The 15,080-nt window shown below is 48.1% G+C and overlaps 1 long non-coding RNA gene across 1 annotated transcript in view; it reads right to left on the bottom strand.

The window, feature by feature from the left end:
* Positions 1–1,710: 1,710 nt before the first annotated feature.
* LOC124089008 (uncharacterized) overlaps positions 1,711–15,080 on the bottom strand; it is a 34,183-nt gene continuing 20,813 nt past the window's right edge. The window contains exon 3 of the long non-coding RNA XR_006850570.2: positions 1,711–3,877. This is a non-coding gene — a long non-coding RNA (uncharacterized LOC124089008). The remainder of the gene's footprint in view (positions 3,878–15,080) is intronic.

The raw sequence follows: 15,080 nt of genomic DNA, 5'->3' as shown, positions 1-15,080 counted from the left end.
ACCAGAATTAGATTGGAAATTGATGCTTTAGTTTACCTCAAAATTTATTAGTGCAAACATCCCACCACCCATTGGGCATAGTTTAGTTGTGGAGTAGGTGTTATTAGTTATCAGCTTCCTTCATGTTTCATTGAGTAGTGGTCTCCTGCCTCATCTCCCCTACTCCATGTCCAGTGCCCCATAAATATTTCACGGAAGATGAATGTTGTCACACCTCCAACTTCCACGGGGGAAGAAGCCCTTCCACCAACAATTCAATTGAAAAGGGATCCCTGACAAAGCTGGAGATTTGTTTTGCCCGTGGCAAGATATACTGGCAAACAGAGGTCCCTAGACCCAGACCTGCATCCAAGCAGAATCTGGATTGGAGTAAATGCAATAGTGGCCATCCTGGAAGGCAAAGAGAACAAACTTAGGGTCACCATCAGAAGACAGTCCTTTGTTCTTAAGAAGAAAACAAAGTAAAACATGCTAACACAAGGATTGACTCCTTCTCAAAACCAGACTAATTCCGCTGTCTCCAGGGACAGTTCCTGCTTGTCTATGTGTGGTGTGCTCATTTGACCAGTGAATAACAAAACTGAAGGTGATAAGCTGGGTGTGGTGACTCAGGCCTTTAATCCCAGCGGCTGGGAAGCTGAGGCAGGAGGATCACTGTTAGGTGCAGAACAGGCTAAACTATGTTATCTGCAGGGCAGGCTGAACAAATGTTAGCTGCAGGATGGCCCACGCACTCAAACCCCCCTCTGTCTGGTCCTTTATCACCTGTTTGCGTCAAAGCTGAACATTCAACCCCGACTCAAGGCTCAACACTCAACCCCCCTTGTGCCAACAAGGCAGCTTGCAGATCCAGAGGCCCCGTTAGATTTGGGCTATAAAAACTCCCTCCTGCTGGGCCCCTCTCTCTCTTGCTCTCTTGCTCTGTCTCTCTCTCTTGATCTGTCTCCCTTGCACGCATGCTCTCCTCTCTCTCTCTCTCTCTCTCTTTTCTCCTCTGTTGCACTGCTGCAAAAAGATCTCTTGGTCGCTCCGAGTGTTGTGGTCACTTTCCTTTCAATCACGAGTTCAAAGCCAACCTCAGCAATAGCGAGGTGCTAAGCAACTCAGTGAGACCTTGTCTCTAAATAAAATACAAAATAGGGCTGGGGATGGGGCTCAGTGGTCGAGTGCCCCTGAGTTCAGTCCCCAGTACCCAAAAATAAACAAAACCTGAAGGTGACAGCCACAGCTTTCACTTGGGGAACCTGTAACTGGAATTGGAAGACCCACATCACCTTCTCTGTGGTAACTGGAGGCCCCACTTCCCACACCACCACCAGGAGGACACATCCAGCCCCAGTTAGACATCTTTCTAGAGATGTAAGACTCAAGAACAAATAAAGACTTTGCCTGTCGCATTCCTCGTGACTAAAACACTCAGGGTCACTTCAGGGGAACTGGGCTGCACAAAATAACCACACAGAGACAGAGATACCTTTTTCTTTGGGGTCCTCTAAAGCTCCTCTGACCTTAAGGGTCTGTAGAAAAAGAGAGGGAGTGTGTGCTGACCCCTTTTATTGAAGAGAAGCCATTCAAATGAGGCAAGGGGTGAGGATTCGGGGGGCTGAGTCTAGCTTCATTCCACCATGCAGCCTGCACATTGGTTTCATTAATGAGGTTCTTGGCATAAAAGTTAGCTAGCAGAGATCGAAATAAAACACACAGACTCGGTTACCTTTTTCTATGACCAGGTCCAAGACGGCTCCCCTCTCTGGCTCCAACCTCGAACCACCCGTAGGGCAGCAAGGATTACTCAGGGCAAGCAGGAGAGAGAGAGAGCGAGCACGCCAGGGAGTAGCCTTTTATTGGGGAACAAGAAATTCAGGGTAAATTCCATCCAATGAAGGTTGAGGGGGGGCCGCACTCCAAGGTCAGGGTCAGTGATTGGGCCCCCGGGGTCAGTGGTCAGTCACACCCCCACACGGACGGGTTCTCTCATTAGGAGAGGGCCGGGAAAGTTCCGACACAGCCAGAACGCCTCAGACCCAAACCGGGAGTCGCCCAGTCACGTGTGAGAATGGCTCTCCACACTTCATGATGTCTGCTGTTAGCAGGTTGGACTGACATCTAGGAAGGCCACACCCAAGGGCAGAGTAAGAGAAGGGGACACACAAAGGGAGTTTCCATGGAACATTCTATCCCAAATAGGGCAAGCGGGTAATATCACAAAGGAGCGGGTGAGCGTAGCTCGATCCATGGGGATGCAGGAAGGCGCGCCTATGCATGAAGACACATTCTGCTACTTTGAGGATCGGGGCAGCCGTCTAGGGCCACTATGAATGTGGCCAGATCACTACGAAAGTGACCAACAGAGCCTCTACCGATCATGGGAAGGAAAATGCTGGTCACTCAGCATGACAGCCCCCGACACTTTGCCTGTCGGAATTGTGCATGGTTTGTATGTGGTTTGTCCTGAGGGTTGTGTGTTAGAAGCTTTGTCCTGGCATGGTGATGTGGGAGTGATGGGACCTTTAAGGGGTGAGTCCTAGTGGGAAGTTATTAGGTCACTGGGGGGTGCTGTCCTTGGCAGGAATTAATATAGTTCTCATGGGACTCTGGTTAGTCACGAGAGGGTTTTTTTTTTTTTTTTAAAGGAGTGAGACTGGTTCCTCCCTGCTCTCTGGTTTCCTGCCTTACCATGTGGTCTTGCCCTCTAGCTTGTGTTCCCATGGTGATGCCATCCACCATGATGTGACATAATGAGGGGTCCTTGCCAGAGCTGGCACCATGCCACTTGGAGTTTCAGCCTCCAAAACTGGGAGCTGCACAGACATCTTTCTATATAAGTCATCCAGCCATAAGGTTTCTTAAACAGCAACAGAAAATGGACAGATTGATAGATAAGGGATGCGGTCACCAGCCAGGCTGGCTTGAGAAGGGTGCATACAGTTGAGGAGGAGCCCTGGGGAGGAAGAGGCAGAGTGAGCATAGGGAGCTGTCTTGATGGTTTTTGAAGAAGGCTTGTGATTAACACTGTGAAGGTAACCATGACAACAGTGTGTAAGACCAGTGCCTGAGACTGGTGGGAGCTGGTCCTACGAGGATGCTAAACCAGCATTCTGGGGAGGCTGATGTGGGCCCATGCAGCATCTGGCCAAGTGTTCATCAGCTTTGCATCACTGTGGCCCATGCACCTGATAAGAAAAACTTAGAGGGGGAGAAGATGACTTTGAGCTTATGGTTTCAGAGATCTCAGTCAATGGTCAGCTGACTCCAGTGCTCTGGGCCTGAGGTGAGGCAGAGCATCATGGCAGAAGGGCATGGTGGAGGGAAGAGGAAAGCTTCTCAGGTCATGGCAGCCTGGAAGGCGGGGGTAGGGGACAGGAGTAGAGAAGAGAAAGAAGAGAGAGGAAGAGGAGTGGGGGAGAGAGAAGATATAGGCCAGGGACAGATACAGTCCCCAAGGCCACTCCCAGTGACCTAATTCCTGCAGCCGTGCCCCACCTGCCGACTGTTCCCGCTCAGTGGTCCAGTCAGATCATGCGCATCACGTGGGTTAGTCCTCTGAGGCGATCCCAGCCTTCCTGATCTGCTCACTTACCTCTGACCTTACTGCGTTCCTGACACGTGAGTTTTGCTGGAGACCTTCCAGATCCAAACCACAGTAGCCAGAGAGAGTGGGAAGGTCAAGGTCAGCTTCAAGAGTCAGATTAAAGTTACTGCAGAAAAATCAAAGTAGCAGAGGCCAGTGGGTGGTTCACGAGTGTTTGTGGAGGATGACTTTGTAAGTTCCAATCATCAGAAGACTGGACGAGATTGTGCTGCCCCAGAGGCACTCCTGCAGTTGTTAGTTCTCTGCCCAGAGCTCCTGTAGGCACCATCTTCTTTCCTTGGAGCACTAGCAAGCAATGGACCCAGGATTTTTAGATAAAAATATACATATTCATTGCTTTATAAATCACAAATGCCTTCTCATGTCTCCTAAGGGTAAATTAAAAAAAATACGGATGGGTACTGGGGGTTAACCTCAGGGGCACTTTACCACTGAGCCACATAACCAGCTCTTTTAATTTTTTTATTATATTTTTTAGTTGTAGTTGGATACAATCTATTTTGTTTATTTATTTATTTATTTAATGTGGTGCTGAGGATCGAACCCAGCGCCTCGAATGTGCTATATGAGCACTCTAACACTGAGCCACAACCCCAGCCCTCTTTTAATTTTTGATTTTGAGACAGGGTTTCACTAAGTTGCTTAGGGCGTTGCTTAGTTGCTAAGACTGGTCTCAAATTTGGGATCCTCCGGCCTTGCTTCCGAAGTAGCTGGGATTACAGGCTTGTACTATCATGCCCAGCTTAAGTTTCTTTTTAAAATAACTGTATAACTGGAGGATCACCGGGTCTATACCCTGACCATTTAACTTCAAGCTGTGGAGCCAAAGAGAGAAGTAAAAACACTAGATATCACCCTGTCTACCCTCAGGCCTCAGTTCTGCACCCCTCAAATGCATGAATTCTTGTTAAGCCTCAAAGGAGATATGGCATGGCATTATCTTATGTAAATGAAAAGCATTTAATTATGTATCTTAAATTAAGATCTCTTTAGTGCTTTCAATCACACTGTGATTTTAAGATATCAGCTCTGGGCTGTGAGTGCAACTCAGTGGTAGAGTACTTTCTTGACTTGCCTGACCCCAGCACTGTCAGGGGAATATTGTCTAGGGTAGACAGATATATTATGCCTTACTGAGTATGATTTTTTTTTTTAGGTAGAATAAAAATGGGTGTCTCAGGCTGGGATTGTGGCTCAGTGGCAGAGTGCTTGACTAGCACATGGGAGGCACTGGGTTTGATCCTTAGCACCACATAAAAATAAACAGAATAAAGACATGTTGTCCATCCACGACTACATTTTTTTTAAATGGGTATCTCAGCAGAGAATATAAATTTAGAAGATTTTTCAGGTCAAGTTAAAAATGAGGAAAGTTAAATTCCATGTACCTAAAACTGTTCTAAAACACATGGAATGAGTCCTGGTAGAGTACAGTAAGAAAGTGTGGCCTGATCCCCTGGCCTTAGGCTTCCTGGGGAGCTGGGCAGGGACAAGGTGGCCCTGCACACTCTAGGTTTCTGTGGCTACTCACCCACCAGGCCCAGTTCAGTCCATCCTGACCCTCGTGACAAGGATGTTGGAGCCCAGACCCTGTAGGCTGCTGGATCTCTGGCCTAGGGGAGCCAAGGACAAGGCACCCCCAGTGGCCACAGTGTGTGGGGCAAAGAATGGACCAGGACAGCAGGTGGACACAGAAGGCTCATGGATGCCCAAAGGCCAGCCATTTTAGACACCTGAGCTGCGTAGACCAGGGCCCTGTAGTGTCTGCTCTGTCAAGGACAAGACCTTACCTTGTCCCACAGCAAGGAATGAAGGTCCAGTGTTATGGGGCTGGGGCCTTCTAGGATACTGAGGAAACACAAAGACTGCCCACCCCTACCTTCAAACACCATGCTTGTGGTCAAGTCAGAAAGGTTTCAGACATGTCACTTAGAGTAACAGGCATGAGTTTATCAAAGGGAAAAGGGACACTCTCGGGGGAGAGAGTGGGTACTCTCAGAGAAGAGAGGGATGATATGCTTTTCCTGCACTCCAGTTTTTGGGCGATCCCAGAAAAGTTTTTAGAGAGTCCTGCCCAGGTCCACCTCTTGACTTTTGGCTGACAGCAAGGTGACATCAGACTCTCAAGTCCACACTGCCATGATCACTCTAGGTTATGCTGACCCATGTCTGGTTCTACGTGGATTCTTAACCACATATTGTTACAGCTTTACAGCTAGGAGGAATTATCCTTATATCCCTGAGTTTCAGGATCTGGTCTATGAAAAGGGTCACAAAATTCTCCCCATTCAGAGTAACTTGGGTTCCTCTTGTTGACATTTTGACATTATTTCCAGCCTGCATATAACAGGTAGTTTGTGTGCATGTGTGTATGTGGCGTTGAGAATCGAACCTGGAGCCTTGTGCATGTGAGGCAAACACTCTACTAACTGAGCTATATCCTGAGTCCTAACAGGGAGTTTTCTAAGGAACGTGACATATCCTGTCCACATAAGCCAGACAGGGCTGCAGGTAAGTTGCTGCTTGGAAAAGAAAGTGTATGGGGTCAGCACAGTGGGCCATTTCATAGAATCATTCCCTTACCTCGTGCTCCCACCACTTGCATCGGTCTGTCCCTATTACTGGAGGTGAGCGAAGCCCAGAGGAGCACAGGTAGACCAGTTGGCAACAGGTGGCCATCATGGGACTGCTCTTCCTTCTACCATAGAGAGAAATGCTAGAGAAACATATGACATTTGGCCAAGTGGAAGTACCCCCATCCTATGGGAAGATTTGTTGGCCATCTGTAGCAGGTCTGTGTGGACAGTGGGCCAGGCCCTGCTCTGAGCTACTCCGTAACCTATAGAACAGCAATTTTCAGGTTGGGCCTAATGCTGAGTCACTCCATTCTGTAAAACAGTAGTTTGCCATCAGCTACTCCATCTTGAGTATCAGGGCCAAGGTAGGGTGACTCCACACCTTGTTTGTACAAGTAAAAACCACCATCTGCCTGGCACTACCAAAAGGCACAAGTTGATAAATAACTAATATGTACCAACTTATCAAACTGAATCAGGAGCACCTGGACAGGTGGTCATCCCAAATCATAGCAGGAACTCCAGACACGGGTGCTTATCAACCTCTCCTAAGACCCACAAAAGGAGGAACCCCTCAAGATGACACAGTAGGACTCTGACCGTGTAACCTTGTCACTTGTCATAGGCCTTGCCCAGGAAATTGCCACAGTGTTGAACCTTTGAATCTTTGTCCTTGGGTTTCAGCATAGAGCCGTTTCTCCTATCTGTGACAGCCACACACGACCCCCTCCAAGCTGATGCCCTGAAACTGAAACTGCCGTCCGCCTAGACCCTCTGCTTTGACAACTCTGTGGAACTGGCTTGTTAGAGTCTGACCACCTGTAGGGACCCTGACTCTGCAGTTACCTTTCTCTCTGCCTGGGCTCTTGGCTCAGAGTCTGCAAACCCCAACTGCCTTAACCCTCTGGTCTCCTGTGACCTATTTATATATCACTGTGCAAAGTACGATGTGTGACTCGAGTGACATAGATCCTGGAGATGGAGACTGGAGGGAAAGAGCCTGTGTTTGCCCAGCCTGTGACTGCCAGGTGGCCCATGAGGGTCCTGTGGACTGCCATCATGAAAGTGGTGTGGTATGTAAATTTACTATTATTTGATAAATTCTGACACCGTGGAATATACAGATGTGTTTGGTCTATGTTAATGACATAGCTTGCTCACAATAATTGGCATAGTCAGCAGGATTCCATTCATTAAATAAGGAATTCAATGAGTAAAAGGACAATTAGCAAAATAATTGGGAATATACAATTTTTTTTTCAAATAGATTAAGCCATTTGGCAATATAGATAAAATTCAGCGTTCATATCAAAGACTTGTGAACAGAGACTAAACGCTTACTCTGCCACAGTCTGGCTTATGCCATGGAGCAAATCATTTGGAATGAAACCCAACTTGGATGCTAGAAGGTGTGCCCCCCTCTCAGATTGAGGGTGAAAGACTGGGGAGCTGGGAAGGCAAATTCCCTATAATATACGGGGTCTCGTCCCACGAGGGATTGGTTGGCAAAAGAAACATACAGATGTTAGGGTTTGGATATAAGGTGTGCCCCACCGCCCCTGTGGATGCAGGAGTGTTCAGAGGTGAAATGGCTGGATTTGGAGAGCCGTGAGCTAATCAGGTCACCCTCACTTGGCTGGACTGACTGGGTGGTAGCTGTAGGCAGCGGGCACGTGGCTGGAGGAGGCGGGCCACTGGGAGTGAGTCCTGGACCAGTGCGTCTGCCCTGGGCCCGTTTCCTTCTCCCTCTCTGCTTTCTGACCCCACCATGGGCTAAACTACTTTTCTCCACTGGGCCCTTCCCCCATGATGTGCTGCCTCACCTTGAGCCCAGAGGAATGGAGTGGCCATCTGTGGGCTGCACTTCTGAGACCGTGCGACCTGAGCAAACTTTTCCTCCTCAAAGTTGTTCTTGTCAGGTGTTTTGGTCACAGGGATGCAGAAATTGACTAAAACCACCAATAACAGAAAGAAGGTAAAACCGCCATTCTGAATCCTGAGTAGGGCACAGCCTGCTCTCCACAGCTGTGTGTATATAATATGAAAAAGCTGCTTTCAGCTTTTGCTACATCTGGCCATTCTAGAAGTGAAGAGGTTGCCAACGTGTGATAGAGTTAGAAGATAAATGCCCATTTGGTAAAAAAACAGAACACAAGTGTCTTCTGCAGGTGACTTTGAAATGGAGTTTGAGACCCCCTCTAGGAGTGGCACCAGGAATAACACTCCTCCACACTTGTTCAATGGGTGACATGGAGCCTTGAGGAGAGAAGGTCCTGTGCCATATGAGTCATGTGTAAGGGACGTTTTGCCCTCGTAGCCATCGTTTTGCGTCTGTATTTTCTCCATTGCTGTATAAGGTTGGCAATGCTAAGTGCTTTTTTGAATCATCTGGTATTTCTAGATGTTCTGAAGAACCCAATAGATGTTAAAAGTAGAATTAATAAAATGTAACACATTTTGTGAATTTCTTTCTGTTAAAACTCCTATGAAGGCCTAGGGAGGTAGCTCAGTGATACAGTGCTTGGTGTGAGGCCCTGAGTTCTGTCCACAGCATAGCAAAAAAAAATTAAAATCCTATGAAATGTTGTTTTGGGGGAAATAGCTACATCCCTGTTCAGTTGACTGGTACACATTGTGTACTGGTTCTCCAGAGGAGGAGGAAAGACAAGGAGTGCCCCACCAGCGAGCTTACAAGGAGGCACAAGTAGCTTCACGACTGCATATGTTTCTCATTGCTGTGAACCTAGTGTCCATAAAGGACAAACGAGTCCTAATCTACACCTGGTGTTTCTAGATGTTAAAGAGGTTGCCAGTGTAAGACAAAAGTAGAATTAGTAAACATAAATTTGGTACATTTTGTGTTAAATTTATTAGGTAAGATTGTCCTCTGAAAATTTGAGCACTGTAGACCACTAGATTCATGAAGAGCCAGAACACTCATATTTTGAAGACATTTTCAAATTAGAACTATTGTTACATGTGTGCAGTTTGTTCAAGATTGTCGTGTACACAGTGGACAAATCACATTCTTACTTGAAACACCTAGCCTATCCAGATGTTTCGAAGTCCTGATGTACGTTAAATGTAGAGGTAGTGAAATACCACTTGTAAATATGTTTTTGCTAAAATCCATATGAAATATTGTCTTTGGGGAATGGAGATGTTGACCCACCTCTGTGAGCAGGACGATGTCTTCTGTACTTGTTCAGTGCCGGGGAAGAGGTGGGGGCCAAGTGATTGCAAAAGGTGATATGCTAGTGCATCCATTCCTGGACATTCCCAGATACCAGTTTTCCATGTGTCTGTGCATTTTGCTTTGCTGTATATGTAGTGGACAAATGAGCCTCATTTGGGACTTCTTGTTTCTAGATAATAAAGAGGTTGCCTACTATATGACCAAGAAGTTAGTAAAATTAGCATAACTAATTCAAGTGCTAAATCTTTCCCAGGAACAGCTTCATGGACACATTCAGAAATAATGTTTTACTAGTTCTCTGGACTTCCCTTTGCCCAGTCAAGTTGACACATAAAATTCATCATAGTCAGTGAGATGCTTTCTCAGGTTGCAGAGAAGAACTTTGATAAAGTAAGATAAAGAATGCAGGCTAGGCACGGAGGCTCACACCTGTAATCCCAGTGGTTTGAGAAGCTGAGACAGGAAGATTGGGGGTTCAAAGACAGCCTCATCAACAGTGAGGTGCTAAGTAACTCAGTGAGACCCTGACTCTAAATAAAATATAAAATAGGGCTGGGGATGGGCTCAGTGGTCGAGTGCCCTGAGTTCATTCCCCAGTACCCACCTACCAAAAAAAAAAAAAAAAAAAAACAACAGAGAATGCAAAGGAAATTTTGCTCACAATGAATGAACAGGTAAGAAATCTCATTAAAGAAACAGAATATAAGTGCACCAAGTGAAAAGTCTAGGACTGAAAAACACAAAATCTAAAATCACACACACACACACACACACACACACACACCCTGCACTGGATGGGTTTACTAGAGATTGGAGACAACAGAAGGAAGATTTAGATAACATGACGATAAGTCAATAGAAATAACTCATTCTGAAGACTAGAGAGAAAGAAGGTGAAGAAAGTGAGAGAAGACTCTTAGGAATCAGCAGGACAATATTGAAAGGTTTAATACCTATTTCTTTGGAGTTCCGGAAGGAGAAGGAAAAGATGATAAAGAAGAATACATATTTGAAAAACTAACGCCCCAAATTTGGGGAATGAAAAATTTCAGTTCATAGGTAACAGAAAAAGAAAAGAAAAATCTATCAGAATTTACATTGAATGAACACACACACACACACACACACACTCACAAAGTACGTCCTGGCTGCCAACTCTCAGAGGTCATTTTATCCTGCTATCTCTTTTTCCAAGGAAAACAGAAGTCTTATTAGTCCCATCTTCTGCTTTCACCTCATTGGAAGGAACTGGGTTCTAAGGAACTCCCCTACTTGCTGCAAATGAGGAAGGACTTTGAACAGGGATTGGGTGGGTGTAGTAGATAGAGCTAATCAGGAAAATAGAAGTCCTTGCAGGTATTTATGACAGGGAATTTAGTGCAAGAAGTTATTAGCATGGTTTTAGTCTGTTTTCTGCTACTGTAACGCAATACCAGAGACTGGGAAAGTTACAAAGAATAAAGATCCATTCAGTTCACAGCTCTGGATGCTGGGAGGTCCAAGGTGGTGGGTCTACATCTGGTGAGAGATTCTTGCTGGTGAGAACATGCAGAGTCTAGAGGCAGCTCAGGGCTCCCAGGATGAGAGGTGAATATCCAAGACACATAGGCAACTTGGGTTTTGTAACAGACTCATCTAATCCCTAATCCGTTCATGGGGGCAGAACCTTCACATACCTTTTGCCTCTTAATTGTCCCACCTAGTCATACCTCCTTGTAGCTCGTAACGGGGATTCAATTCAATGTGGTCTTTGTTGGGAGTCGCCCAGGCTCCAAAGACTAACTTCCCCATCCCGCAAGAAGAGCTGTCCAAAGGTGAGCCCTGCTGGCTCACCTGATCCTTACCCACCAATCAGACTAGACCTGCTGGCTCACCTGATCCTTACCCACCAATAAAAAAGCACCTTATGCCAACTGCCAAACCACCCCCGGCTCTATAAATATGCAGAGCTTTCCTCAATAAACGGGCATTTTCTCCGATGGCAAGCCTTGATCATTCTTTCATTGGTGCTGAAACCCGGGAGGAGGAATGCCTCGCTGCTCGAGGGCCCCTCTCTCAAGGCTTGCTGTCCTCGTCCACTCTTTCGAGCACTGCTGCTACTCACACAACACCGGCCCTTCAGTAGGTGAGTTCCCCTATCAGGTATCCAACTTCAGATGGGCTACACAGGGGCTGTTACCGTGATCATCCAGCAAACGTCTGACGCCCAATCTGGAGGAGAGAACGCACCCCACTACGACCTTCACGGTCACGGTGGACTCTCTGGAACCCGGTTCATGAGCGAGAGGTCCTGAGGGGTGGAAGAACAGGCACTCCCCTCTCCCCACCCCTCTCCCTCTTAACCACCCTTGTCCCTCTCCTGACCTATGGGGGCCTTTCTTCCCTCCCAGCATACTCCCTCTTATTAAATTCTGCACACAATATTGGCCTTACTATCAATTAGACAATCAAAGTCAATGGCCCCTAGGAGGATCCCTAGATCCCACAATTCTCAGAGATCTGTTTAACTTCTGCGAGTGCTTGAAAAAGTGGAAGGAGATGTTGAGGCTTTTTCTCTTCTTCATTCTCACCCCTACCTATCCGGCGATGAACCCCCTCCCTACCGACCTCCCCCGTCAGCTCCGTCCAGCCCCTCAGGTGCTCCCCCTGACTCAGCTGACACCTTTAGTTCCCCCCAAACTAGGTCCCATTCCTAGTACCACAAACCATGGCCCCTTTAAGAGAGGTTGCTGGACCTGAGGGCATTATCTGAGTACATGTCCCATTCTCTATGAATGACCCCATGCAACTCGAGTGAAGGTTGGGCTCATTCCCACAGATCCCACTACTTACATAAGAGAGTTTCAGTGGGTCCTCCAGGCTTATAGCCTCACTTCTATGTTATTGGCTAATACTCTTCTTCCTGAGGAACGTACCAGAGTCTGGGAACTTGCCAAAGCCCATGCGGATGAAACTCACCGAGTCAATCCCAATCACCCTCTGGGGCCACTTGCTGCCACAGATCAAACTCCCGAAGCCTCAGATGGCCGTCATGTCCTTATGACATATTTCCTCTCGCAGAGCTACCCCGACATCTGGGCAAACTACAAAAGCTCAAACGAGGCCCTGCCACCCCCCAGACTGAGATCTTGGCGGTAGCCTTTAAGGTTTTTATGCTCGCTCAGGCCCTGCAGGGTGCTTCCTCAGGTCGCCGCGCATCACCGAACCCCCCCACCCCCCACCCCCATGCCTGATTCAAGTGTGGCAAGGAGGGACATTGGGCCAGGGCATGCCCCGCACCATGCACTCCACTTACCCCATGCCCTAAATGTCAACAACAAGGTCATTGGGGCTCTGACTGTCCTAGATCCCGTAGGAGAGGAGGCCTATGGCCAGGGAATCCTCTGACCTTCTGGGCATGGCAATCGATTGATGGTGCCTTGGGTCCTTGTCCCCGGCCATAATGATCAATAGACAGGAACCCAGGGTGCGAATTCAGGTGGATGGACACAAGATTGATTTTCTCCTTGACACCGGGGCTACCTTCTCAGTCCTGACAGAACTCTGGGGGCAAACAGTGCCGTCCACCTCTCCTATTATCGGGGTAGGAGGAAAGACCATCTACCCAAAAAACACTCCCCTATTACTCTGTTCCATAGACAAATTCCCATTCTCTCAGACGTTCCTAGTTATGCCCCAGTATCCAGTTCCTTTGCTTGGCTGAGATATTCTCTCTAAATTCAATACAACAATCAACATCCGGGCTCCTGGCATCAGTCAGGCCCCAGAATCGGCCTGTTCATCTTTTCTGGCCCCTTTGGCAGAAGACTGGCCATTCTGCTCCACTTGTGAGGCTGACATGAAATAAACATACTAACCTGGTTGACCCGATTGTATGGGATACCCACACCCCCTCCACCATTTCCTGTCCACCAGTTAACATTCATCTCAAAGATCCTAACACCTTCTCAAATCAGGCTCAATACCCCCTGTCCACAAAAGCTCTTCTGGGCCTACAACCTATTATTAAGGACCTTCTTATCAAGGGGTACCTCCGTCCTGCTCATTCCCCTTATAATACTCCCATACTAGCGGTAGAAAAGCCCAACATTTCCTACCTACGATTCATCAACACCTCCGTTAGGCCCATACATCCTTTGGTTCCCATCCCATACAATCTGCTGTCTCAGATCCCCCACACTGCCACCCATGTCTCGGTCATAAATTTAAGGATATCTTTTTGCCTTTAACCTGGACTGCCCTTCCTCAGGGATTTCGAGATAGCCCACACCTCTTTGGACAAACCTTGGCCTCCGACCTTTAATCTTTTCACCCCCAGTGCCCCGAATCCACCCTCTTGCAATATGTTGATTATGGTCAGGCAAATCTCTTTGCTCACCTGTGGGGAGGAAAGCACCCCACCACAGCCTTTAAGGCTACGGTGGCCCTCAGGGACTCCTTCCTTGGGCCACTGTAGATTCGAAAGTCCTAGTCCTCTTACCTTAAGACTCAGTCACTAGAGAGACACTTACTCTCCCCTTCCTCTCCCCTCTTTCCAGCCCTGGGAGTATCCGGCCTCTCCAGGAGGGGTCCCGAAAAGCCTTGGCCAAGGTCTCCCATGACTCCGGCTCCATCCAGGACGAGAGCTTCGACTGTCAGGATTCGGTGACGACCAATCTCTGTAGCTCGAACCTGCCACTTAGGCACTCCTGATTTTTTGGCTCTAGCGGGGACACCCCTTTTGCCAATAAATCAGTTTCCTCCTTCTCTGCATCCTCTTCCCTCCTCCTTACATGGTAATGTGTCCTCTCTGCTTGCTGGTTGACTCTCCCCTACAATGCCTCTTGGATCAAATATAGCACCCAGGCCTGGCCCACTTATCCCTTAGACAACCAAAGCAGATGGCCCCTTTTTGGGTCCCTGGATCCCTCCATTCTGCAAGACCACCAAGACCCGCCAAGACCACCAAGACCCACCAAGACCACCAAGATCACTAAGACCCACAAGACCACCAAGATCACCAAGACCACCAAGATCACTAAGACCCGCAAGACCACCAAGACCTCCAAGATCACCAAGACCCACCAAGACCCACCAAGACCACCAAGACCTACAAGATCACCAAGACCCACCAAGACCCGCCAAGATCACCAAGGTCACTAAGACCCACCAAGACCACCAAGATCACCAAGACCTACCAAGACCACCAAGATCACTAAGACCCGCAAGACCACCAAGACCTCCAAGATCACCAAGACCCCCAAGACCTGCCAAGACCCCCAAGATCACCAAGACCCACCAAGTGCCGCCAAGACCCACCAAGACCCCCAAGATCACCAAGACCCGCATGACCTACCAAGACCAACAAGACCTACCAAGACCACCAAGACCCCCAAGACCTACCAAGACCACCAAAACCTACCAAGACCAACAAGACCTACCAAGACCACCAAGACCCCCAAGATCACCAAGACCCCCAAGACCTACCAAGACCACCAAGACCTACCAAGACCCCCAAGTCCTACCAAGACCACCAAGACCACCAAGACCTACCAAGACCCCCAAGATCACCAAGACCCACCAAGTGCTGCCAAGACCCACCAAGACCCCCAAAACCACAAAGACCCCAGAATGTCGGCCCCAAGAGTCAGCGCAGGTGTGGAGCCACGCGGGTGTGGAGCTGCACGGACCCTCGTTGCCTGCTGGAGGGAAGGCGAATGGCACCAGCACCGTGGGA

Source organism: Marmota monax, unplaced genomic scaffold, assembly GCF_021218885.2.
Source record: "Marmota monax isolate L192 unplaced genomic scaffold, Marmota_monax_Labrador192_F-V1.1 WCK01_AAM20220418_F8-fsc00125, whole genome shotgun sequence".
In the NCBI taxonomy this organism is placed as follows: Eukaryota; Metazoa; Chordata; class Mammalia; order Rodentia; family Sciuridae; genus Marmota; species Marmota monax.
Note: the sequence above shows the minus strand (reverse complement) of the source record. Positions and strands in the feature narration are given on the sequence as shown.